The sequence below is a fragment of the Lissotriton helveticus genome, chromosome 4_1, assembly GCF_964261635.1.
Source record: "Lissotriton helveticus chromosome 4_1, aLisHel1.1, whole genome shotgun sequence".
Taxonomy (NCBI): Eukaryota; Metazoa; Chordata; class Amphibia; order Caudata; family Salamandridae; genus Lissotriton; species Lissotriton helveticus.
In genome coordinates this window covers 247,733,737-247,760,473 of record NC_136063.1, presented here as the reverse complement: position 1 = coordinate 247,760,473, position 26,737 = coordinate 247,733,737, and the positions used below count along the sequence as shown (strand labels likewise).

General features: G+C 45.5%; 1 protein-coding gene and 1 pseudogene across 3 annotated transcripts in view; one reads left to right on the top strand and one right to left on the bottom strand.

Annotated features, from left to right (window-relative positions):
• LOC144828496 (CMP-N-acetylneuraminate-beta-galactosamide-alpha-2,3-sialyltransferase 1-like) overlaps positions 1 to 26,737 on the bottom strand; it is a 363,670-nt gene that overhangs the window by 307,251 nt on the left and 29,682 nt on the right. The window contains exon 2 of one of the 3 annotated variants that reach the window (XM_078686717.1): positions 2,229 to 2,296. The exons of the other annotated variants lie outside the window; for them this stretch is intronic. The gene's annotated coding sequence lies outside the window, so the exon portion shown is untranslated. The remainder of the gene's footprint in view (positions 1 to 2,228; positions 2,297 to 26,737) is intronic. 3 annotated transcript variants of the gene reach the window in all.
• On the top strand, positions 8,838 to 9,225 carry LOC144827118 (small ribosomal subunit protein eS12 pseudogene; annotated as a pseudogene).

The following is a 26,737-nucleotide window of genomic DNA, read 5'->3' as shown; positions in this document are numbered from 1 at the left end:
TGCGATGATGTCACAAAGTTAGTTCAACTGTCACATTCTGGTACCTTGTGGGTAGTCTTAGTGCTTAATTTGAGCCAGTGGTTTTCGGTGCTTGGCACAGACACTTAACTATCATCATCACACGTATGACAGTCTGCCACATGGTGGCGCTGCTCACCTAATTTAGAGATGAGCAGAACAACTGTTGTTTATGAATACAATATACATTAAAAAATACTAATACCTGCCTCCCCAATCATTCCTTTAGCTTGGGAGACCTGGAATAATCTAAATTGCTGCAGAGAGATGGGTAGTAGTTGTTTTGGTATCCTCTTTGGCAGCAGTAAAGGGACAATGGGCGGTGCAAGCTACAGTGGCCTGCTGGTCAGGGCCCTGGCATTTATTATTTTACAAGTTAAGTTATGTTCTCAAAGCTCTTGTACGGTGGTTTTCCATCTCAGAAACTCACATATATTCGCTCGCCTGGAAGGCAGGAATAAGTGCATTTCAAGTGAGAGAGAGGTGGGAGGGGACACCCTAACATTTAATGGGGGTACAAGAGAAAAGAGTTTCTCCATGGTGAAAAAATTATGTGCACACTGGAGAAACAAGTTTCGGTGCAAAAGCAGACTCCTGTTAAGTGTCTTCATGCAGATTTCTCTTTATGATGGAAATTCCACAAATAAATGTTATGCATTGAGACGCTCCAGGAAATCTACAGCTGATGATTTTTTAACTACCTGGAATTCCCTATGAATCCATATGAAGTTGGAAAGCTGTTTGAAATAGGTACTATCCAATCGTTAGGAGAGTTCTGGCTTTTTAACTTTTGAGTTGGTGATCTGGGTCTAAAAAGGCAAAGAGGAAATGGCTGAGAGGGAGCAACAAGTAGGCAGAGATGGCAGCATTGATTGCAGACAGAGTCACACAGGCATCGATAGGCAGGCAGATCAATCGAGTTAGTGTCTTGACATAGATGCTTCAGTGGCAAGTGTAATATCAAATGCATTATCACTTCTCCATTGCGTGCCACACATCTCACTACTGCTCATTTCCCTCAATCAACTGCAAGCATTAGTGTGACATTACACTGATGCATACATTGCTAGTGTGAAGGCTCTTCCATCAGAGACGTCTTCTCTAAAGAGTTATGAATGAAGGTCTTGTCCAGTTTTCACATGAGATCACTACCTAGGTAGCATGTTTTAGGTCTCTTTATTTAGTATGTTAGACCCATCAGCCCTTTTTAGAGAGCACAGTAATGAACCACTGCACACGCAACATTGGGTGTTTAAAGGTCAAGCCTGGGCAGCGCATGCGCTGCCGCGAGGCATGCAGTAGTGTAGTATGAACTTGACGCCCCTCCCACCCTCCACCCATATTTTTTATTGCCTTGCGTCATTGTCTTTAGTAAACGCTGTCTTGTGATTCATTATTAGGCTTGTTAGTACCCCCTTGGTGCCGCCACGTCTTCTTCTGTTACCTCCCATAACGGCTGGGCGTTTCCTTCTCTTGTTACAAGGTCGGCTTTATCTTGGCTGTGAGCACTATTTTATTAAATGATTTAGCCCTATTCCACATGCTAACTCACAGTACGCCGCTCGCTTTTATTATATTTATTAAGGGCGGGCAAACACGTGCGATTTTGTTATTTATTTATTTTAGCAGCGCAGTCCGATTTAAGTATAGCAGGCGCGCTTACTTACTTATTTATTAATTTGTTTATTTATTTATTTGTTTCACATTCTTGAAGGCTGTGCACCTTTCTTTAGACATGCCGCTTCTAAAGATAGGTGCGCGGCCAACATTAAAGTGAGCCAAAAAAAAACAACTGTTGGTCAATAGCTTAAACTCTCGTCAATGCGAGACCTATTGCATTGCAAATGCTTGTCATTTCATAGCTAGTCTGCCCTAAGCATGGAAAATATACGTTTGCCATTTAAAGGAAATAGTACTTTTGAGGGTGTCTGCACAAAAACAGTTAGGTACGTATATAAAGGTAAAGTTAAATGAATCCATTCATGAGAACATTTTAGAAGAGGAGAGTGGTAGCTTTTTAAAAAATAATCAGGAGAATGTATTTTCGCCATTGACTTCTAATAAAACGGAGGCAAATTGAGGCAGGAGACCGCGGAAATAAAGTACATTTTGTTCAAGAAATCGGGAGTCTTGGCATGGATGTAAACGTCACAAATATATGTTAAAGTTCCAGAAGCTGCTTTTATTAAAAATATGGCTGATTCACAAACCTTAATCAGATGTACAGTCTAGAGCGCCAAAGTGAATGAGCGAACGGATGAATCCAGCAATACTTGAACTGAAAAAAATGAATGAGCATATGAACGAATAAAATAGTGAACAAATTTGCTCTATGCATAAACTTCTAGGCAATGAGGAAGGCAACAGATTAGTTAGCAGGCAAAGCACACAGCCTCGCATTATTGTGCAGCGAGAGTGTGTGCTGTCTAGCAAATGATTTATACTGGAACTGTTCCATACAAATTATAATGCATAGGCAAGCTCAGAAGGATCCCATATATTTTAATGTGTGCTGTGTACTGTAGCATACATGCAGTCCATGTATTTTTGTTGTTTATTTTAAGAAGTAAAACTATTTTCTCTTGTAAACATTCATTATAACAAGCATTTGCAATGCAATAGGTCTCACATTAGGAAAGTGTGAGCTATTGGTATTGTAAATGAATTTTTTTTTAAATATGTGTTGGCTTTGAAAATATATAAATTAATAGCATTGTTATTCACAAAGCCAATAGCTTACACTTTCCTAATGCGAGTCCTATTGGCTATGGCAATGTTTGTTGGTAGCAATCAAGGACAGTGCTGTTGTGGTGCTGAGTAATGATGTGGTTGGGCTGAGTGATGTGGTGGTGTATTAGAGTGATGTGGTGGTGTATTAGAGTGATGTGGTGGTGTATTACAGTGATGTGGTTGTGTCCCCAAGTGATGTGGTGGTGTCCCTGAGTGATGTGGTGGTGTCCCTGATTGATGTGGTGGTGTCCGGAGTGATGTGGTGGTGTCCCCGAGTGATATGGTGGTGTCCCCGAGTGATGTGGTGGTGTCCTCGAGTGAAGTGGTGGTGTTCCCGAGAGATGTGGTGGTGTCCCTGAGTGATGTGGTGGTGTCCCTGAGTGATGTGGTGGTGTCCCTGAGTGCTATGTTGGGGTCCCTGAGTGATGTGGTGGTGCCCCTGAGTGATGTGGTGGTGCCCCTGAGTGATGTGGTGGTGCCCCGAGTGATGTGGTGGTGTCCCCGAGTGATGTGGTGGTGTTCCTGAGTGATGTGGTGGTGTCCCTGAGTGATGTGGTGGTGTTCCTGAGTGATGTGGTGGTGTCCCTGAGTTACGTGGTGGTGCCCCTGAATGATGTGGTGGTGTTCCTGAGTGATGTGGTGGTGTCCCCGAGTGATGTGGTGGTGTCCCCGAGTGATGTGGTGGTGTCCCTGAGTGATGTGGTGGTGTACCCGAGTGATGTGGTGGTGTCCCCGAGTGATGTGGTGGTGTCCCCGAGTGATGTGGTGGTGTCTTCGAGTGATGTGGTGGTGTTCCTGAGTGATGTGGTGGTGTCCCTGAGTGAAGTGGTGGTGTCCCTGAGTGATGTGGTGGTGCCCCTGGGTCATTTATTTGGTGTCCCAAAGTGATGTGGTGGTGTCCCTGAGTAATGTGGTGGTTTCCCTGAGTGACTTGGTGGTGTTCCCAAGTGATGTGGTGGTGTCCCCGAGTGATGTGGTGGTGTTACTGAGTGATGTGGTGGTGTCCCTGAGTGATGTGGTGGTGCCCCTGAGTGGTGTCCCTGAGTGATGTGGTGGTGTCCCTGAGTGAAGTGGTGGTGTCCCTGAGGGATATGGTGGTGCCCCTGAGTGATATGGTGGTGTCCCAAAGTGATGTGGTGGTGTCCCTGATTGATGTGGTGGTTTCCCTGAGTGACTTGGTGGTGGTGTTCCCGAGTGATGTGGTGGTGTCCCCGAGTGATGTGGTGGTGTTACTGAGTGATGTGGTGGTGTCCCTGAGTGATGTGGTGGTGCCCCTGAGTGGTGTCCCTGAGTGATGTGGTGGTGTCCCTGAGTGATGTGGTGGTGTCCCTGAGTGATGTGGTGGTGCCCTTGAGTGATGTGGTGGTGTCCCTGAGTGATGTGGTGGTGCCCCTGAGTGATGTGGTGGTGTCCCTGAGTGATGTGGTGGTGTCCCCGAGTGACGTGGTGGTGTCTCCGAGTGATGTGGTGGTGTCCCCGAGTGATGTGGTGGTGTCCCTGAGTGATATGGTGGTGTTCCTGGGTGATGTGGTGGTGTCCCCGAGTGATGTGGTGGTGTCCCTGAGTGATGTGGTGGTGCCCCTGAGTGAAGTTGTGGTGTCCCTGAGTGGTGTGGTGGTGTTCCTCAGTGATGTGGTGGTGTCCCTGAGTGATGTGGTGGTGTTCCTCAGTGATGTGGTAGTGTCCCTGAGTGATGTGGTGGTGTTCCTCAGTGATGTGGTGGTGTTCCTGAGTTATGTGGTGGTCTCCCTAAGTGATGTGGTGGTGTCCCTGAGTGATGTGGTGGTGTCCCTGCGTGATGTGGTGGTGTTCCTGAGTGATGTGGTGTGTGAGGGTGAGGGTGTGTGGGGGTGTGAGGGGGAGTGAGGGTGAGAGGGTTGTGAGGGTGAGGGGTGTGAGGGTGTGAGGGTGAGCGATGGTGGGTGAGGGTGAATTTGGGTGAGGGGGTGTGAGGGGGTGTGAGGGTGAGGGTGTGTGAGGATGTGAGGTTGTGAGGGTGAGTGAGGGTGTGTGGGGGGTGAGGGGGTGAGGGTGAGTGAGGGTGAGAGGGTTGTGAGGGTGAGGGAGTGAGGGTGTGAGGGTTAGTGAGGGTGTGTGGGAGGGTGAGTGGGTGAGGGTGAGTGAGGGTGAGGGGGTTGAGAGGGTGAGGGTGTGGGTGTGAGGGTGAGTGAGAGTGTGTGAGGGTGGGTGATGGTGTAAGGGTGTGTGAGTTTGAAAGGGTGTGAGGGTGAGGAGGTGTGAGGGTGAGGGTCCGAAGTAAATGGTGGCAGGGCAGACATCATAAGACAGAGAAGAGACTGAGGGGATATGGAGCGGAGAGGGGGAGTGAGGAGAGAGGGGAGTGAAGGGAGTGAGGAGAGAGGGGAAAGAGAGGGAGGGGAGAGAGGGATTGGAGAGTGAGGAGAGGGGAGAGTGAGGAGAGGGGAGAGTGAAAAGAGGGGAGATGGAGGAGAGGGGAGATGGAGGGGAGAGAGGGAAGAGCAAGGAGAGAGGGGAGAGCGAGGATAGAGCGATTGGAGAGAGGGAGGGGGAGTGAGGAGAGGCGGGGAGGGGAGAGTAAGGAGAGAGGGAAGAGGGGAGAGTGGGGAGGGGAGAGAGGAGAGAGAAGGGAGGGAAAGGTAGAGAGAGCGTGGAGTGAGGAGAGGGTAGAGAGGAGAGTGAGGAGAGAGAGGAGAGTGAGGAGAGAAGGGAGAGTGAGAGGGGAGGGGACAGGGGAGAGTGAGGAGAGTGGAGTGTGGGGAGAGGGAGAGAGGAGAGAGAGGGGAGAGAGGAGAAAAGGGAGAGAGGGTAGAGAGGAGGGTGAGAGAGGAGAGATAGGGGGAGAGGAGGTAGGGAGGGGAGAGGGGAGACAGGGGAGGGAGGAAAAGAGAGTGAGGGAAATAGATTGAGGGGGATGCTGAGTAAGAGTGAGAGTAAGAGTGAGATGTGAGAAGAAGCTTGGGGCAGAGAGCTGATTCAGAGTTAGACATCTAAAGGTAGGTTCGCAGTGATGTGTAAATTAGATGTTAAGAGAGGAAAGTGCAGTGGTGCACTGAGCTGTATTGATATAGAGCGCACAGACGGGCTGTGCTCCTTATAAAAGAATAAGAGTGCAAGCAGGCAAAACAGACGTAAAATGCTTTCTTCAAACACAGAATCATGCCTGTTAATTAGATCAATTTAACTTGCATGTAAATTAGTTTAAATTTGGAAACAACTGCTAAGTGTCAGTGTGTTTGCTAAAAGGCTAAAAAACACTCCGAACATTTTTTACTTGCCCCTATCTAAAAACCAGGACAGGCGCAAGTATTTCCTTTTTTTGGGTTCCCTGGGCAGAAGTAGAAAATGCTGCAGCAGCCGTTCGAAATCTGTAGGCCTGGTCACCCTACCATCTTATCGACTTCAGCATCATGAAATACCATGAAGGCACGTTTGTGATTTGAGTACAATTTTTTATAAAAAAATATCACACACAACAGGACACATTAGTACACTGTAAAGAAGCGCGCCAAAGAAGCTTTTGTGATAGTGTGACTCTTTTTAATACATTGTTTAAAAGGGCTGGTAGGAGCGGACTGTGGAATCTGCCTTCAGATTGAATGATGAGATTGCAAGTTAGACAATTGAAAGTTTTTGGACCTGAGGGACGTTAGCTGTTTCTAACTATTTTATGCTGCAGGTACGTGAGCAGAGGGGCATGAAGATGCATATTACTGGTGGCAGGAGCGGCGCATGGTGGGAGCGGTGCATTTGAAAGAGTGTGAGTAGCCAGTAAAAACGTGAAGTTGTGGAGGAGGGGGTCATGTTGGGAGAGCGTTATCCTAACGACATTAAAGTTTTGAAAGTAAAAGGAGATCTCCAAGTGAAGTAGCACAATCGTAACACGAAGTGAAATGTCTCTTAATTCGGTCGAAATCTGAGCGCTCTGTGGTTGTGGTGGTGGAGGGGGAGGGGCAGTTGTGAGTGGCACCATGGGCGTCATTTATGAGGCCTTGCGTCAGTTTTTCGCTTCCGATGCGTCACTTTTTGTGACGCACCGGCTGCATAAAACATGCCTCCTGTTGCGCTCTATTTACAAAGTGACGCATCTAAGCAGATGCGTCACTTTGTAAACCCCAGCGCTACATTACACCTGCGTCAGGTATAATGTATGCAGGGGGGGGGCGTTTCCCTGCAAAAAGCTTCGTAGAAGTGACGCAGTGAAATCTATGAGATTTCACTGCGTCACTTCTAGGACACCGTTCCGTCAAAATCTTGCGCCTGCCTCACAGCCGGCGTAAGACTGACGCAGGCCCTTTCACATGGGGCTTGCCCCATGTGAAAGGAAGCATTGCTGGAGTTGCGTCACTTTTGTGACACACTCCAGCAATGCGTCACTTTTGCGCAATACAGATACGTCAGAAATACTGACGTATCTGTAACTCCTTGCGACATGATGCGTCATATATTAAATATGACGCATCAGGTATGTCGCAAGGAGTGTGCACTGAGAAGTGACGCATCGCTGCTTTCACGCAGCGATGCGTCTTTTCTCATAAATGAGGCCCCATGAGCCATGACGAAAGGCAGGAAAAAAAGCAAAGCAGATGGCAGATGGCCGCGGGAACGAAAGTTAATTGCTGTAAGAGGGGGAGCAGGAAGTGAGGCCGAGCGCGGGGTGGCTTTCAAGTCGACACGTGAAGTAGCTGCTGGCAAATGGCTTTGATCACAATATACATTAAAGTCCCTCGCAGTCTATGGTATTCTCGGCATGAGTGCACACATTAGATGGGCTGTCATACGACCCGGAAGTACAAAACGAACGGATTAAAGTAATTGTGAAAGATTAATAACAAACAATAGATTCGACTTGGACTTTACATGTCAAAAGCTACAGATTTTGTCAGATGAATACCGATGTTTGTACATCAAAAACTCCTTCCAACGTCCTCTATCTCCGTGAAAGCGTGATGGGGAAATGTCATTTTTTCCAGGCATTGGTAGCCTTGAATCGTAGAAGGAGGTTGAGAGTCCGTCTTCAGCATCGCTGCCGAAGTGTGAGGTCACGGGCACAGATGGCGGCCACCAAGAGAGTGCTGTACGTGGGTGAGTGGGGGTGCCGGTAACCGCAGAAGAGAACACAGGATGTGGGGGAACGGGCTTTATAGCAAGGCAAGGAGCTGAGAGTGCCGAGTCTGCCCGTGAGCAGAGAGCATACGCATTCTTACCAAGTTAAAACGAAGTGCCATTAAAGTCGGTCTCAACCACTGAGGCAGGATGCACAGCTTTGTTGGAATTTATTTGACGTGCGGTGTTCGAAGTACATCACTCCCTCTAATGTGGTCCTGTAGCAGCTCTTATTTATTCAAGTCACAACCCGGAGCTTATGTGTTAGGAAGAATAGGCGCTTGTCTGCGACGCACTTACGAGTCTAGAGATGTGGTCAGGTTGGTTAACCCCCATCAAGGAAGTCAAATGATTTACTAAGTACCCACCTACAAGTGGAAACTATCATCTACTGGTTTTCTTTTTATAAAACACGTGGGCCTGCAGCCTCATTTAATACAAGCATTGAATACGATGGCGCAGCACAGGCTGGATTAGAGAGGGGCAGCAGGGGGCCAAAATGCAAAGGGAGCGCGGGCAGCTCCTAAAGGACACTGAGAGGCAATAGCAACAAGCTCTTGGCATTGTTGTTGGGGGGGTGGGCGGGGAGCAGCAGCCTTTGATGTCTGGTGGTGTGAGAGACAAATGTTGGTATGCGAGGCTTCCTTTCAAGTCGGGTGGGGAGGCAAGGGGAGCAGGGGAGCAAGCGAGTGGGAGGGAACGAGCATATGGGGTGTGAGTGAGGCCAAGCGCGCGCTGGCGACGCGTCACTCTTCAATAGATCACATGCATTGGGAGGAATCCGATTGGAATCCGCTTGGTCAAAGAGTTTGTTTCAACTACTATATGTTCGAGCTATTAATCCCTGCGGGATATAATAGCTCGACCTTAAAAGGCAAACATTATTGACAAAAAGCTTAGTCTGCCCAACTTTGTAGGTCAGGATATGGGTCAAAACCTATGGGTGCTTTTTCCTTAACACCAATGAAATTCGACCGGTGAAACCCGCCCAAAAATGTCCAACGATGGCTGAGAAAGGCATTGGCGCTGCAGGTGTAATGGATGTCACTGCTCTGCAGGAGGTGCTGAAGACCGCACTCATCCATGATGGATTAGCCCATGGCATTTGCGAAGCTGCCAAGGCATTGGAAAAATGCCAGGCTCCCCTTTGTGTACTTGCTTCCAACGGTGATGAGTCCATGTATGTCAAGTTGATTGAAGCACTGTGTGCTGAACACCAGATCAATTTGATTAAAGTTGATGACAACAAAAAGCTGGGTGAGTGGATTGTCCTTTGCAAAACTGACCATGAAGGCAAACCCTGAAAAGTAGTTGGCTGCAGCTGTGTGGTTGTTAAGGACTGGGGCGAAGAATCTCAAGCCAAAAAAGGTCATCAATGAATACTTTAAATAGAAGTAAACCATCTTGAAATAATAAAGCAAAAGAAATTGAAAAAAAGAAAAACCTATGGGTACTTGCACTAATCCACCGCAGTAACACTCCAGTGATGCCTCTATAATGCAAATTGATGCAAAGCTGCGCAAAGGCATTTTTGTGCTCATAAAAAGGGCACCTTTCCTTATCCTATTGGGTTGTAGGGGAAGAACACAGAATAGAAACTACACAGGACAGACATTGTTCCTAGACCCTAGTTTGCTTCCTGTTCTTGCATCCCCATTCGTAACTCTGGAGACCAGGAGTTGTACGGCCATTGTGCAATAACCACACTCCACACTGTTGTGATAGCATAAAAAACCATTTATTAATACAAAGTTGCTCACACACTCATGAAATGTATTAACATTTACAATAAATTCAAAATTATGAGTCATTGACATAACCCAGACAGTTCCATTCTCCCCACACCATTCACCATTCACCCACTTCCACATCCCCGTAAGACCATATCATTTGTTCCACTCTTCCCCCTCTCAATCACTGACCTCATTCCATCTACTCAAACTTTCCTTCACTCGCCCTTCAAACATCCTCCTTAAAGACCCTTCCCTTGCTTCTCGCATCCCGTGCACCGCCATCAGTTTCCAGTTCGTTCTTCCTCCCCCCAGGGATGGATATACCCTTATGTGACACACCACCCCCAAAAACACCGCCTACAACCTGCAACCCATCCTAAACTGGTAACGGGCAACTAGGTATTTACCACCCCTTTCTCCTACAACATGTAGGGTGAGTGGGAGGCCTAAAAAACCTGTCTCCCCGCCAGTGGTGTTCAGGTTTCAGGAAGAGGCCGGATACTCCTCTTCTTAAAGCTTTATACCCTACCTAAAACCCACCCCTCAATTTGCTTATCCCCCACCCTTTCCTATTGGCCCTGCGCAAATCATCTCAGGGGAAGACTGGCCTGCGACCTTCGCTTCCCCCGGGGCCGACAGGGGCAAGGATACCAAAGGGGAGGTAGCAGCTACTATCACTGGCTACCCCTAAATGAAATACATGCCTCCATTGTTTCATGCACTTTTTAATGGGATCTGTGGTAGGGTGACTACATTTTGGAAGCAAAAACCAGGACAGGGCAGACATAAAAGTAGGACTATAGCCTTCTGTGGTACTTTAATAAGTGGTCACCCATATGATTTTTGTGTAGCCTTGTAAAAGCACACGCATTTATTTACAAGGCTACATTTATATAACATTAACGGTGACAGGGCCGCACCCTGAGCCCCCAGCCCTCCTCCCCACTCTGTCTTCCCTCTGCTTCCATCAGGCAGCTGACCTCCTGTGCAGCTTGAAAGAAACAGATAACAGCTCAAACCACTTACGAGGGGGCTGTTAAGAGGCGATTATAGTTTGAATTCTGCTCTGCAGAATTGCTTGTCCTTTCTCCCAAAAACCGGGACACGTATTGAAAATTAAGTAAAGCGTCAGGATGCCGGGAGAGTCTCCTAAAAACCGGGAAATCCAGAATGTCTGGTCACCTTAATCTGTGGTAGCAGCATGTTCAAAAGTCTTTAATCGCAACACGTTCTCTAATCTATAGAATGCGTGTTAGATTTGTCAAACTCTTATCTGGAGCATTAAATAAACTGTTATTTGCAGGCTTCAATACGTTTCAACGTAACCATTCCAGTAATGTTTACAATAGGAATTAATTAAGCAGAAAAATGGAGGGTAAGATTATTGGGGCCAGCTCTGTGCCTCAGAAGTAAAAGCGATTAAGAAGTATGGCAGTAGACTGGAGCACCATTTGTTGATGGAAAATTACAATAAAGACACTGAAAACTACCTCGTATTAAAGCACGGGGAGCGCTACAACAGCACAATGACATTTTACCTTCAGCTGCAAACATCTTTCCACTGTTGAACATGTGGTGGTACTAGGACAGCCCACCATTGAAAGAATCGGATGGAAGAAAGAGGGGATACATGGATCGAGCTCGGTTGAGGTACAATAATCGGATAGTGGACAGCCAAATGAAATGCTTGGTGTCATCCAATGTCCTTCCTTCCTAGTTTGTGCTCTGTTTATTGCTGAGATTACCCAAATTGTTAAGTAGATTTCCTTAACAAGAGCACTTCATTAGGAGTGCAGAACTGGGAAAAGAAGAAAAAGAAGTTCAAAAGAAAGTGAAAAAAAGAAGTGAACATCAGAGTAATGCCCACGTAATTCTTACACTTAGGAAGGGCAGAAACATGTTGACCCCACTTTAAGTGGAAACTCCCATCATAATCTGCGGTAGTTTTTCCACACATATCCTTTGATAACCATGTCTCAACTGACCAATAAATAAATCATTGTGATTGGTACAGTTTTAGACATTTTTAACATCACTTTTCACACCATTGTCACAAAAACCAGCTCCGCAGTAATCTGGCGTTGCAGCACACCAGGGAGGCACTCGGCTTCTCCTGGTGGGCCCGATGATGAAGCATGTCACCAACCAGGTTGGTGAGTGAGGGCTTCCAAAAAAAAACCCCAATATTTCCAATATGTTAATGAAAAGGGTTTTTTCGCACATCTTCTCACAGTCCTTCCACAGTCTTTGCCGCTGTGTCTTCATGAAGATACCAGTGCACTTGACACTCTTCTTTTGTTTTGTATACATAACCTGGGGGAATAAGAGTGTCTTACACCCTCTCTCTCTCTGATTGTTTCATAATATTTAGCAGCGCACAGCTGTGAGAGCTTACACCCAGGTCAACACTGAAAAACTCTTCTCTGGTGTTGATCTTTTCTTGTCTCTGGCAAAAATGGCCAATGTTGGGCTCACATTCACTGATGCGGAAGTGGATGAATTACTATCAGATCCCAATATCTTTGCAGATCCTGTAATATCCCAAGCTATCTCTCACACCTCAGAATGGGAAAAACTCACGGAACAAAAAAGAGAGCGGATAAGGACCATTCTACATGGTACAATACTGAAGCAATACCTGACTACAAACACGGCACCTAGGGGTTTACTGGTTACCAATGCCCCTAGAATATTTTTGAATGACGCAACATTCCGAAAGGAATAGGCCATGATAGCATGGCACTGCACTCGAGACTGGTTGGTCTTAATCATTAAGACAGCCTTGAGACTATCAGAAGCCTTAATGATAGAAATCCAACAGACAGAGTCACACTTTAAGACCACAATAACAGGCTACAAGAGAAAACTGGATGAGATCAACAAGGACCTTGCAGAGTACAAAGAATCTTTAATGCAGTCCAAAGTTACTAAATTCCAGAAAGATTTAAAGAAATTTGAATACAAGAAAATGTGTATCCATACTCAGAGCCAGACTATACTGCCCCACGGAAAGAGCTTAATACTTCAGTGGATTCGGATAGTAACTCTTCAAATAGCAGCACATCAAGCAACCAAAGCCAAAAACAAAGAGGTCGCAGAGGAGGCAGAGGTAGATCCAACTACCATAACCAGCAACAAAATTGGCCTACCTTTGGGACACCGGGTAATGGCCAGCCTCCGCTATTTTTCCAACAACCACCACCCTTCCACATGATGGGTTGGAATCCTTATATGCAACCCCAATTCCTCCAAAACCAACATCAGATGCCTTTTTTAGAGAGAGGCGGCAGGGGCAGGGGCAGGAGAAGAAACAACCGACAAGGCAACCAGCATGTCACATGGGAAACAGAGGACCCAGTAGGGAACCATACCAGGAGCAAAACCCCGACACCAGGCACAAGTGCCCAGGGAGTCTGATAACGAATCTTTCAAACAAAACTCTAACCACTATAGAATCCAAGGTTCTAGAGCGAGGTCTAGGTTTCGCTCCCACTGCCAGACCAGACAAATTCAAGCTCCATTGCGAGCTAGCGGAATTTTTTAGGAAGCTAAAACTAAAGGCTTTTTTTGAGTCTAAACAAGACTCGAGTTACGATGTACCCACATCCGATACCAATCTGAGGTTAAAATCAACATTCAACCCACCACCACATACAATCCCAGCAGAAATTGTAGCTTTCGAACAAGCCGTGTTCAATGACATGGAATCTCTATCCACGCCTACACCTTTTAAGAACTTCTCTGCTGCGGAATACCAAGCTCTCACAAACCTCAAAAATGATAGAGGAATTACGATAAAACCTGCAGATAAGGGAGGGGGCATCGTCATTCAAAATACCCCAGACTATGAGAAAGTCTGTAAGGATCTACTCAATAATGAGACCAACTATACCCTTCTGAGGGAAGATCCGACTCCGGAACTGAGAACTCGGATCCACAACATGGTGAAAGAAGCAGAAGAAAACGAGTACATCTCTAAAAATGAGGCATCCTTCCTGATGGCAGGCAGCACAACTACTCCGTACTTTTAACCTTTACCCAAAACTCACAAGAACAAAACACCACCACCAGGGAGACCCATAGTGTCGGGCATTGGGTCCCTCCTGGAACCTCTGTCAACTTTTTGTGACCATTATCTTAAACCTCTGATACAAAAAAGTACCATATATCTCAAGGACACAAAGAATTTGCTACAACAACTTGAAAATATAACTTTTGAGGCAGAATCAGTCATCCTAGTAACGCTCGATATCAAGAGCTTATATACAAGCATTCCCCAAGATGAAACCCTGAAAGTTCTGGCAACAGCACTAGACTCCACCGTCTGGGATTACCAAACGCCTAAGTCCTTCATAATCCAGTGTGCGACGATAGCTCTCAAGGAGAACTATTTCGAGCACAAGGACAAACTATACCTGCAAACCACGGGAACCTCGATGGGCAGTACATTTGCTCCAAGCGTAGCGGGGTTGTATGTGTATGATTTCGAATCTAGACACATTTTACCATCAAACAACCCTTTTTCCTCCTCCATAGGCCTATGGAGGAGGTATATTGACGACATCCTCTTAATTTGGAAGGATAATGAAACAGCTTTGGAACAGTTTTTGAACTGGATCAGTACTTTGGATACCTATCTCAAGTTCACACACAGCTAAAGCAGGAAAGAAGTCATTTTTCTTGATGTGGAAATCATGGTCAGTGGTACTTCCTTGACCACAAAAACACATTATAAACCAACAGCAAAAAACAACCTTTTGGAATTTACAAGTTTCCATCCCAGACCCCTGAGGAAAAATCTCCCTTACGGGCAATATCTCAGGATAAGCAGGAACTGCAGTAGCATCATGGATTATAAGAACCAAGCATCAGACCTAACCCAGAAACTGAAATCAAGAGGGTACCCATCCAAAATACTTGAGACGGGTAACAAACGGGCTAGAAACCAACCCCGTGAGGCCCTTTTAGAGGACACTATCAAGGAACCATCAGCAATACCTCTAACTTGTGTCACCACTTATAGTACCCTCTCCAACCAGATGAAGAAATCTATAAACAAACATTGGAGCATAATCAGGAGCAACAGAAAAGATTGGCAGAAACCACTCTTCTCTTTTAAAAAAACAACCAGCCTCAAGGATACTCTGGTGCATACCCGACCCAAGGTCGTAAAACTGAACCATACAAACCCTGGATCCATTACCAATGCATGGGGCCTTCCACCAGTAGTAGGGCACTACCCATGCTCTAACTGTAGCGTATGCCATCTGACAACACATACAAAAGAACTTTACTTAGAACCAGGGAAAACATGGTTTCAAAGGAAACATACCAACTGCAACTCAATGAATGTCGTGTACCTCGTCACTTGCACGTGTGGACTAAAATATGTTGGGATGACGACCCGAAAGGTCAAACAACGTATATGCGAGCATCGCAGCAACATCAGATGCCGCAAAGTGACCACCAAACTAAGCGAGCATTTCATCCAACATAACCACACATCAAACGACTTGAGTTGGACCATCATAGAGCAGATTGAAACCACTGCCAACACTGCCAGCATACTTTTTGAAAATGAGCAGCGGTGGGTGTATAGATTGGGCACACACCTAAATGGATTAAACGACCAGATCCCGTGGTCCACAGTACTGAAATGCTGATACTTCCCATATGCACACTTGGTGCATCTGCTATCTATAAAGAACCACCGTTGATTACCCTTCATACTGGGGCGCAATACCAGCTTTTACCCTAGTTTGCCAGTTTTTGTAGTCTTCAATAACATACGCAGTATAGGTCCTATACCATACTAGGCCCCTCTCCTTTTGTATTCCCCGTTTATTTTAATCTCCGTTTATTTTAATCTCCCTTTCTTTCACCATATGGAACCACTTCCACCCTAAATCATGTGAGAACATCCTCCTATTTTAATGGCAATCACGGAGTGAAAGCTTCATTCAACTCGGCAAAATCATTGCTGCTCACATTTCCCAGCAATGTTTTTATGTTGCCATAACACCTATCTCTGACAGCGCGAGGACACTTGCTTCTCAAGCCTCGTTTCGCTGTTTCAAGCTCACCGAGCTTGCTTCCCAAGCCTCGTCTGGCTACTGACTAGGGATTGGACCTGGCCTTCAAGCCTCAGCGTGAGCACGGCCTCCGATTGGCTGCGGCTAACCCCGCCCTCCCGGGCCTGGACCGACACATCATTTTAGCGGTTCTGACGCCGAGACCCACATCCACGGGGTCCGGAGCAGGAACAGCTAGGTGCCACGAGGGTGCTAGGCGTTGCGGGTGTAAGGATTCTGCACATCAGTAACTCTGAGCTAAGTACATGTCCTGTTTGTTTCCATTGTGAGACCGCGTAAATTTACAAGGTATTCCTTTCCTTTATTTTACTTACAGGGTGTGCCATTTTCGCCTCCACCCCCCTCCCGAGACCCATGGGGCGTGGATCTTTTATTACACAAGTGAGATCCTCAATATCAACACCTGTGCCCCCTCCCACCCCTATAGGAAGTAGCACTTCTGACCACGACTATATGGTCGATTGATCTCTATTCACGAGTGCTTCAATCTAAGGCTCTGTCCCACGGCCTGTAAACTCTTTCTGCCATAGTGCATGTCCACATGCCTGTAATGCCCCTTTGGGCACTCCTACAGCACTTCCTGGCACTAAAATAGATGTATGGCACCAGGTCGCCTTCTAGACCAATTCACAGCGTCCTAAACGCAGAGACTGTGCTGACAAGCTCATACCTGTAAACATTGATCGTTTGTTTTGTCCTACATGTATGTTTGTCTTTTTCCTTTTCAGACTACACAGGTTCCTCTGAGTGGAGGTAAATCCCACAACTTGTGGTTTGTGTTCTGTTTTGCACTTTTTTACACATAAAACAGTTTTTAACTTTCACGTCCTTAGGTTAGGGTGGGCCTTAGCGCGCCCATACCGCCAAGGTACACGCTACATGGTCCTGACGAATGCCCACGTAATTCTAAACACTTAGGAAGGGCAGAAACATGTTGACCCCACTTTAAGTGGAAACTCCCATCATAATCTGCGGTAGTTTTTCCACACATATCCTTTTTTAACCATGTCTCAACTGACCAACAAATAAATCATTGTGATTGGTACAGTTTTAGACATTTTTAACATCACTTTTCACACCATTGTCACAAAAACCAGCTCCGCAGTAATCTGGCGTTGCAGCACACCAGGGAGGCACTCGGCTTCTCCTGGTGGGCCCGATGATGAAGAATGTGACCATCTAGGTTGGTGAGTGAGGGCTTCCAAAAAAATCCCAAGATTTCCAATGTGTTAATGAAAAGGGTGTTTTCGCACATCTTCTCACAGTCCTTCCACAGTCTTTGCCGCTGTGTCTTCATGAAGATACCAGTGCACTTGACACTCTTCTTTTATTTTGTAAACATCAGAGTAAAGACAGGAGGAAAGAAGAAACAAGAAAAAGAGAAAAGAAAAGAACAGGGAAGGAAAGAGAAAGGTGAAAAGCGAACAAGCAAAGGAAAAAGGAGGGAAGGTAAAAGATAACTTGAAATATAGAACGGACGAGAATAGATCATAGCAAAGTGAGAATTAAATTGAAAGAGAAAGGGAAGGAACCTGTAAATGCAAATTAAAAGAAAGGCAAAAAGAGAGCAAACGGGAAAAGGTAAAGGCAAATGGAAAATAAAGTCGGAAGAAAAATTAAAATGCACATGAAAGGAATTGGGAAAGGTCAATGGAAAATTGAAAGAGGAAAGGGCAGAAATGGACAGCAAGGACCGGGAATGGTAAAAGGAAAGAAAAATATAACCTAGGAGGAAGGGGAGCAGAGAAAGGGAACTGAAAAGGGGAAATAAACGCCCAACGGTCAAAACAATGAAAAAGTAAAATGCTGTCAAGTTTTGGTAAACGGGAAATATAAATATTCAGAGCAGCTGTGTCATCTGCATCCATGCTTTTACACACACTTTGATAAGTGGTCCTAAATATGAGGTTCACAAAGTGAACCAGTCAAAGTATTCTTACTGCCCTTGATATAGCGATATTTATAATGCACCCTCAGTAGCGAGTCTGTATTTGACACTTTTTCTCCCCCATCTTGGTATACCTGTTGTTGGTGCTGTGACCACTTTGTTGTGTGTGCTCCAAAACCATCCATCCAAACGCAGATGTGACACACTGCTATATTTCTGCTGGTCATAATAATGCACATACTCATTTTTACTGAACTTATATACATTTAAAACATTGTCGTTGAGCCGTTGCAACAGCAGAAAAGAAAAGGTATTAGTTGCCAGTGAGGTTGTCAACCCTCCCCTGTAGCAGGATGAATGGTGAAACCATCCATGGATGGAAGGGTGAAATGAAAGATGAGTCGAAGAGCAGATGGGTGGAGGATGGATAGAAGGTTTACTGACAGCTTGGAGGAGGAGACTGAAAATGATGGAAGGGAAAATAGATGGATGAAAGGGTGGATGGATTGATGCAAGGCTGGATGCATGAACGATGGAGGGAGAGATGCAATTGTGTACGGGTGGATGGATGAAAGATGAATTGTGAAGAGATGGAACCTAACCGGCCCAGGCCAGACACCGGGGGAAGAAGGAGGATAGTCCCAGGGTCCTAGGGCAAGGCAACCAACCAGGAACCCCAGTCCCGGCTATAGCAGGAACCACTTACTTGAAACACGCTCTGGAGAATCTGCAGCGCAGAACCAAAAAAACAGGCTGAAGGGTTGGGCCGGCCTGCCTCTTATAGAGGTCAAGGGTGACCTGGGTCGGCCATATTGGTAAGGGATGGGAGGCATAACCTTTTTTGCTTTGGAGCGTTCTGGTGTGGGGCTGGAGCTCACTTCGTTATTCATGTGGCGAGGAAGACTTACAAGGAGGTAATAGATGAATGGGTGAAAGGGCTGCTGGGATAAATTCTGTGGTGAAAGAATGGATGGAAGGAAAGTTTGAAGGAAGAATAAGGGTATGGGTGATTGAATAGATGGATGATGGAACGAAAGATGGAAGGATTGAATAAAGCGTGAAAAGATGGGCCGAAGAGTGAAAGGATGACAATATGTAACAAGATTGATGGGAGTATGGATGATGGAAGGATGAACCATCATCCTTAGTGGGATGGACGGATCAATGAATGGGTAGATTAAACAATGGATGGCTTAAAGTTTGGATGGATTAAAGGATGGTTGGATTTAAGAGAAGAAGGCTGAATGGAAGGATTGATGGATGGAAAGGATAAAAGGAAGACAAGTGAAAGGCACTAATGGAAAGATGGAATGATGGCGGGGTAAAAATTGGGTGGATGAATCAATTGATGGCACAATTGATGGACAGATGAAAGCACCAATAAGATGAAAGGATTGATGGGTGAAAGGATGGTTGGACACATGATTCGGTGGGTGAATAGAGGGGTTGATGGGTGAATGAATGGAGGGTGAAAAGATAGGTAAATAGATGGCTGGAGAATGGAACGGTGAAAGGAACTCTTCAAGGGAGGGTTGGGCTTCACTTGCAGGGTGCCATTATGGTAAGTGGAGTGTGGTGAAATTTTCCGGCTACTCCTTGGCTTGTCGTTTGTTACATGTAAACATTTTGAAAGTACCCAGAACATTTTCCACCTTGCCTGCATTCCTTAACACTTCGGTCAGAGCCTTTTTTAATTCATTCACAACATGTTATAAAACCAGTGTTACTTCCTTAGCATAATATTTTGTATCAGTATTTATTCTGTGGGGCACTCTGTATCATGCACTGATCTCTGTTGTACAAAATATCTGTCTTTTGCAAATAGTTGCTTTGTACATCATTTCTGCTTGAGCACATATATGACTTAATGCTTTGGAAAGTATTGCTCCTGGGTAACGTCAGACCCGGAAGCACTGCATCATGTTATTAGTTATCCTTGAGTAGTTAGTATAAATCCCATGGGTGTATAACATTTTAAGAAAAACAAAGGTTACCGGGATGTTATAGTTAGGAAATAGAATTTGAAAAACCTTAGATATTCACTTATTAAAACCAAAGGTTACCGGTCATTAAAGTTAGGAAATAGAATTAGAAAATTTTAGAAATTCTCTAAATTCGCTAAGGAAAACAAAGGTTACAGGGACGCTATAGTTAGGCTCAGATTTCACTTGTTCAAAATCAATGAAATAAAGCAGTTATAGTTACCCGAGCTAACTATAACTATACACCCGAGCTAACTATAACTATAACTAATCTACTGAAAAAGTTAAATTAGTATACCAGGTGCACTACTATTGTGTGAATCTACTTTTAACATATATTATGTGGGTGGCTGTGTTATTGTATGTCTCCTTGTATTTGTGGGCGTGTGAGTGGCTCCTTGGGTGAATAAGTGGGTATGTGAGTTGCTGTGTGGGTGAGTGAGATGGTGTGTAAGTGGTTGTATTGGTGAGTGAGTGGGAGTGTAGTGACTATGGGTTTCTTCATGTCTGAATGAGTGAGTGACTGGGTGTGTAAGTGGCTGTATGCGTGGGTGAGTGGCTGGTTGAGTGGGTGTTTGGTTAAGTGAGCTTGTGTTTGAGTGGCTGTAATGGACAGTGAGTGTCTGTAAATGGCTGTATGGGTGAGTGAGTGCTTGTATGGATGTATGAAAGGGTATGTAAGTGATTGTGTGGGTGTGTGAGTGAGTACTGGTGTGGGTGAGTGAGTGGTTGTTTTGAAAGCCTATATGGGTGAGTGGGTGTATGAGTGACTGTGTAGGAGAATAAGTGGTTGTGTGAGTAGCTGTGTGTCTGAGTGATTGCTTGCATGAGTAGCTGTATGGATGAGCAAATGGTTGTGTGCGTCGCTGAGTGAGTGGGTGTGTGTGTGACTCTATGGAGGAGTGAGTGGGTGTGTGACTACTGGTATGGGTCTGTGAATGGGTAGGTGAGTGGGTGTGGGAATGGGCATAGAAGAGGTTGTACGGGGTTGTGAGTTATACTGTGGATGATGTTATCAGTGAAGTCATTTCAGATGTCATAAGTGATGTCATTTCAGATGTCATCAGTGATATCACTGACCATTTCATTACTGATGTAATATGGTAGGTAATAAGCAGTGCATAGCAGGGGTAGAACGTTTAGTTCACTAAGTTAACTATAACTGCTAAATTTCACTGGTTCTGTATGAGTGAAATCTGCGCCTAACTATAATGTTCCTGTAACCTTTGTTTTTTTCCAGTGAATTTCAATGTTTTTTTATTCTATTGCCTAATTATAACATCCCTGTAACCTTTGGTTTTTTTTTTAATTCTACTTGTTTTACATTTTATTCCTTATCAGTAACCTGTAACGTTTCAGAGTGAGTGAGTACCTGCGTGTCTCAGTGGGTTTGTGAGGAAGTGCAGGAGTGTCTCAATGGGTGTGTGAGAGGATGTTTGAGTGTCTGGGTGGGTCTGTGAGTGGGTGAATGAGTGAGTATCTCAGTGGGTCTATGAGGTGCTGTATTTGTCTGAGTGGGTTTGTGAATGCTTCCATGAGTGTGAGAGTTAGTCTGTGAATGAGTACATGAGTGTCTGAATGGGTCTGTGAGTGGGTGGGTGTGTGTGTCTGAGTAGGTCTGTGAGTGGCTGTATGTGTCTGAGTGGGTCTGAGGGTCCGTGCATGAGTGTCTGGGTAGGTCTGTGAGTGGCTGTATGTGTCACAGTGGGTGTGTGAATGCCTGAGTGGGTCTGCCAGTGCATGTGCGTGGATGTCTAAGTGTCTGTGTGGGTGTGTCAGTAACTGTGTGAGTGACTCGGCCACAAAGGAACCACACTTGACCCTTTATCCAACAAGAGTCCACAGTTTTGCACAAAATATCTGCAAAAGTGGAGTTCTTTCTACTGGTCAATGACTAAGTGCTACCTCCTTGGATAAATGTATGTATTCTACACTACAGCTGCATAATGGAGCACGAGTGAGGAAATTTACCAGGGACCTTGCGTGCATTTTGGCAATGTGATTGTTCCTGGTGCATGTTTATCCAGAAATATGTGATAACATGAATAATACCATACCACCTGGCTGCAATCAGCTAGTGACAGATTTGCCCCTCTCACTAAGTTTGCACATACTAGACACGGCAACTCCCATCGTTGGTTTTCCGAGGAACTCAAAGCACTAAAATCTAAGCTACGCCATTTAGAACGTAACTGGAGACGGGGCTACTCTAAGGAGGACCGCGTTGAGTTTGTGAGGGCCCGCAATGAATATAAAAACGCAATCACCAAAGCAAAGGCCTCACATATCTCTGAAAGAATTGACTCAGCCCGCAACAAATCCAAAGAAATCTTCAAAATCATGAATGATTTTTCATCTGATCACAGAGTACTCCCCACTCAGGCCCCAACCCAAGAAACCGGCAATGCGCTTAACACCTCCTTCATCCAGAAAATCGCAGATATCAAGAATGCTATCTCTCCCTCCATCCCTGTCAGCCCATTAGACTCCTCCCCTCTCAACCCCTGTTCCCTCACCCAGTTCCCAGCCATCACTTCCAGTATTCTTTCTGAGCTCACCACCCGTATCAAATCAGGATCTCCTAGGGACTGCTGTCCTCCTCCCGTCCTCAGGGCGGTCTTCTCAGCTTTACCTGACAGTATTCTCCCCCTTCTGAACACCTCTTTGAGCACTGGCACGGTCCCCAGCGCGTTCGAGGAGGCCATACTGGTTCCCCTCCTGAAAAAAGCAGGAGCTGACCCCACCAAACCTGCCAACTACAGGCCCCTCTCCCTTTTGCCTTACACCTCTAAACTCCTGGAGGCCTATGTGACCACCTGCCTGTTGTCATTTATAGAGAGTTCTAGTTTCTTGGAACCTAACCAAGCCGGCTTCAGACCAGCACACTCTACTGAAGCAGTCATTCTAAAAGTCCTCGACACTCTCCGGGAGAATGCCGACAGAGGGTCCCCACAGGCACTGGTTCTCCTGGATTTATCGGCCGTGCTCGACACGGTGGACCATGACATCCTTCTCCACCGTGTCGGACAGGCGGGCATCCAGGGCCCTGCCCGGGAATGGATCAAGTCCTTTCTTTCAGGCAGAGTGCAAACAGTCCATCTGGGCCCTTTTACAGCAACCCAGGTTCCCACTGCCTGCGGAGTCCCTCAGGGTTCCTCCCTCTCACCATTACTGTTTAATCTATACCTTCGGCCATTAATCCATTCACTGAGAAATTGGAAATGCACTGTCCTTAACTATGCAGATGACATGCAGATTAACTTCCCCTTAGACACCCCTGATGCTGCATCTGATTTTCAGGCAGTGATGATCCACATCCAACATTGGATGATTTCCAACCAGCTCAAATTAAACCCGGAAAAAACGGAACTCATCTTGCCTGCACAAGCCCGGCATATTGGGGCCCACACTTCTGGCCAAATGGGCTAGGTACACCTCCTAGCCCGTCGAGCTCGGTAAAAAGCCTGGGCGTTAACATCGATACCGACCTCTCTCTTAAAACCCATGTCGGAGCCATCATCTCAGCCAGTATGTTCCAGTTACGAAAAATTTGTAAAATATCCCACCTGCTCTCCCATGAAGCATTGGTGCAAATTGTCAGTTCCCTTCTTCTCTCCCGCCTTGACTTCTCCAACTCTCTTCACTGGGGCCTACCCAAGTCCCTACTCCATCGTCTCCAGAAGGTGCAGAACCAGGCAGCAAGGCTCATTTGCAAAGCCCCTAAATGGCAATCTGCTAGACCCCTTCTGTCCAAGCTGCACTGGCTGCCCATCGAACAAAGGGCGGCTTTTAAAATCGGCTGCCTAACTTACAAAGCCCGGCAGACCAAGTGCCCGGCCTTTTTGAAATCCCTCATCAACTCGCACTGCCCGGCCCGTAACCTCCGTTCTGCCCATCTCCACCTCCTCACCACTCCGGTGGTTAAACTAAAGAAACTGGGTGGCCGCAGATTCAGCTATCTGGCACCCAAACTGTGGAACTCCCTCCCCTTACAAATCAAAACCTCTGACACCCTGCTGAGCTTCAGAAAGAGCTTAAAGACCTGGCTCTTCTCGAACTCCCACTAGCCCTCTGCCATCACCCTCAATCCCAATCTCAGCGCCAGGAAACCTCCGGTGTCAGTGCGCTTTATAAATGTAGCCTAACATAACATAACATAGAAAAGACAACGTGGAGATGTCCTCAGAATCCTCTACATCATGAACTTCTCACCAGAATCAGCAGCGGGAAATGTGCTGTGGGGACACTTGTTAAGCTGTCCATCAACCTGGCAAAAGACGGGAAGACTTTCGATACTGCTAAGGTGGGCTGGGCCAAATGGGGGAAGCATCCAAGTGATGTGCACATTTGCATACTCCTAGCAATTTAAAGGGAGAACCATGGACTCTGCTCTCCCCAGAAGAGGACAAAAAAGAACCCACCAATCAAGCTCACATACAGATTGCGCTTCAATAGACCAACAATACAATCCCCTCCAAGTAGGATTTCAGATCATTTTTCGATATAGAATTGCTGAGAAAACACAATTGCTTTGCCTTTGACACGCCCAGGAGTTAGGATCATTTGTCTGTGAAAGAAGTGGAACTTCAATAGGGGCACCTGCTATGTTTATATTTTTAAGTACCTTCTGTGGAGGTTTTATCTCTGTGAAATAGGCATCAGGGACAGAACGGATCTAGGAACCCAATTCCTTGAGGTCCGGCCATGACTTGATGGGTGAGAGAGCTGCATCACCCTCATCCCTGGGCTGAGTTCGGGCCAATGGGGGAGTGCACCATTTGTTCCTGTGTTTTAAATATTTGGGTGCAGAAAAAGGCACCCCATAACTCCTTGGTGAAGGTTGACTTTGCTTGCTACACTCACTGATATTGGGCAATGTGCGCCTTGGTTTTTGCCAGGGCTGCTTTTGGTGTCAAATCCCACTCTGGATTAGCCATTGACTAATACAATGTACACTTAAAACCTTCAATTCATTTACAATTGAGATGCTAACACGCCCTTGGCTGCAGAGATGTGTTTAATGGGCTGTTGGGATCTCAAAAAACGACTGGAAAACTGATCCTGAGACTTAGGAGTCTTGGTCCTTACCGATAGATGTCTATAAAGCACTAAAACTCAGAAGGTATCAAAGCTCTTGAGCACTGGAGAAGGGACTGGCTCAGGTATAGCTAGGAGATAGATACAGGACAGTGACAATGTGTGATAAACAGGCACTGATCTCAGTACCGCATTCCTATCTCCCTCTCAAAACACCCTATCCAAGGGACACATAAACACACCTCCTCTATTGCAAAGCGTGCTCGTCTTCAACCAGTAATCATTTTTATTAATTTTTGTTGTTTTGCTATGCAAGAAGTGCAGAATGTGTGCCAGTAGTTGCCAGTGGTGGTCACCAGTTCTCATTTTTGGGGACCAGAACTTATTTTTCATCCTCAGAGAGAAAAAGTTTGAGAACGGTAGAAAAAGCCGAAAGAAGGAATGAGAGGACAGGAAAACAGTAACAAAGAAAGGAAAGAGGGAAACGTAATTGCAAGAGTGGGGTAAGGAGTCAGGAAGTGTAGGGTAGCGGAAGGAAGAGGCATGAGTTGGAATCAAGATAGCCATTCTTGGTGTTTCCCAAACACAGCATTCATGAGAACTAGGTTTGGGCTCCATGGAGAAACTTTGATCCCCTGCACTGATTTTTTTTATTTTTTATTAAATTGATCACTGTGCTCTATGGAAGAGTGTGGCATGACTGTAGGGTGTCACAAATGTCAATGTAATATAATACTGCAGTCTCCCGGTTGTTTGCTTCCACACCATATAAAGCTTTTCTGTGCATTGAAAGACCATTTTGATCATGCTGCAAGACAATTTTCACACAAATTAAACAGCCAATATGGAAAACACATGCAAGCCTTTTCACTGCAGTTTTGCAGAGTTGTTTATGCACATTGGCAAATGTGTGAAGATTCTGAGGATTACCTTTTACTGCATAAATTGTCACAACATTCATGATTTTCCTCTCAAATCTGGCAAGTGTAAGACTTTGCAACTTTCTCAATTTTGCAACGCTTCCTCTAGAACTTTGTGAAGTTTTATTGTGTTAATACTCCATGTCTTATTTTGTTGTGCAAGCAGTCACACCAGTGCAACGCTGCTAAGTGCCTATGTATCAACAGGAGAAAGTGCGATCTGTTTTCAGTCGATAGTAGCCTCTATACCACAACTGGCACGGATACCCTTTAGAGCGCGACAATAGTGACATCTTTAAGCCTGTCTGCTCTGTGTCATAGCTACGAGGGTGTTGAGTACATATTCAATTAGATACTTTAGTTGTACACCCTGACAAAGACGGTGATTATTACTTGAGGTGAGAACTTACCCTTCTCAACTAATAACCCATTTTTACATAGGTTTTAATACATTGAAGTTTAAGCTCAGAGAAAAGAAAAGAACTATCATGCAACTGAACTCACGTAACATGTACACGAGGATAGATTTCTTGGCCTAAGCATGGCCTTTAGAGAGAGGATTGAGCACAGCAAAATATATTGTATTTTAAATGTTCATTGTAAATATGTCTCTCCTCCCTTGCATCATGTGAATAAATTGTGGATGGTGTGAAGTGCTCACTCAAATATATGTGATTAACACAAGTCAGAAGATGTTTAGAAGCACGCCCTACAGCAGGGAACATGTATAAAGAAAGATATAGAAGCTAATATGGATTATTTTATTAGATTTCCATAAAAGGGAATGATACCCCTCAAACGCCCATCATTGTAAAATGGTCACTTGTGTATGTGCAGAAAACATGTTTTGGGTTTTTACTTGGTCAAGTGGAAAGTGAAAAGAGCACAATACTATTTGCTGTTACCACTGTGGATCGTTTAAAGACGTGTTATTATTTCTGCACCCACTCATTACAAAATGCTAATTAACTTCGTCATGAATACCAGTAAATCATTCACGCTGACATGGGAGACCCAGCAGGAAAAACAGGATCAAATGCAATGGCACTGCCTTATGTCATGGAATCTGCTTTGGCGTTTCTCCCTTGAGGACGCCTCCCAACAATTGAATTGCATGCCATCGACCGAAACTTGAATACTCGTTCACACCCTCGCTTGGAGGTAAAGTGGGAGTAAGTTAAGCACACGCGGCTCTTCTGTATGCACACTCCATATTCAATCAATCAATCATAATCTTTATTTCGGTACGTTA